This window comes from Chaetura pelagica, unplaced genomic scaffold (assembly GCF_000747805.2).
Source record: "Chaetura pelagica isolate M959 unplaced genomic scaffold, ChaPel_1.0 scaffold270, whole genome shotgun sequence".
Lineage (NCBI taxonomy): Eukaryota > Metazoa > Chordata > Aves > Apodiformes > Apodidae > Chaetura > Chaetura pelagica.
In genome coordinates this window covers 597041-597566 of record NW_009951925.1, presented here as the reverse complement: position 1 = coordinate 597566, position 526 = coordinate 597041, and the positions used below count along the sequence as shown (strand labels likewise).

At 62.0% G+C, this 526-nt stretch overlaps 1 protein-coding gene across 1 annotated transcript in view; it reads right to left on the bottom strand.

Moving 5' to 3' along the window:
• The window catches only part of SHC1 (SHC (Src homology 2 domain containing) transforming protein 1), a gene marked incomplete at its 3' end in the record, with an annotated part of 12710 nt that overhangs the window by 4902 nt on the left and 7282 nt on the right, over positions 1-526 (bottom strand). The window lies entirely within an intron of this gene.

Sequence of the window (526 nt, the reverse complement as noted above, 5' to 3'; positions counted from 1 at the left end):
AACCATTTAGGGAAAAAAAAAAAAAAAAAAAAAAAGTTGCAGCCAGAACAATTCTAAAGCTTCCCAAGTCTCAATCATAGATATTTCAGCAAAAGATAACCCGGAGGGGGCAGCACGTCCCGGGAAGGGGCACGGCCGGGGCTGGGGGCGCGGGGAGCTCCGTCCCCGGCCCCCCTGCCCCGCGGCATTGCATAAGAGTGTGGGACCTGCGGGGTCAAGGCACAGAGTTAACACGTAAAGTGATCGGGTTCGGTCGGTGCGGGGCCGGCTGGGCCTTGTGCTTGGGGGAGCAAAGCCCCCCGCCCCTGCGAAGCCCCCCGTGGGGACAGGACAAGGCCAGGCTGCCCCCCGGCCTGGGGTGCTCAGCTGCCCCAGCCCTCAGCCCCACACCCACACTGGGAAGGGCAAGGGTGGCTGTGGCACGGCCGGGTTTTGGTGGGAGCTGAGCTGCTGTGCAAAGGCTGGAGCTGGGAGGAAACAAGGGGGGATTTGGCAAGAGCAGCACCCTACCTTGCAGGCAGGTCAA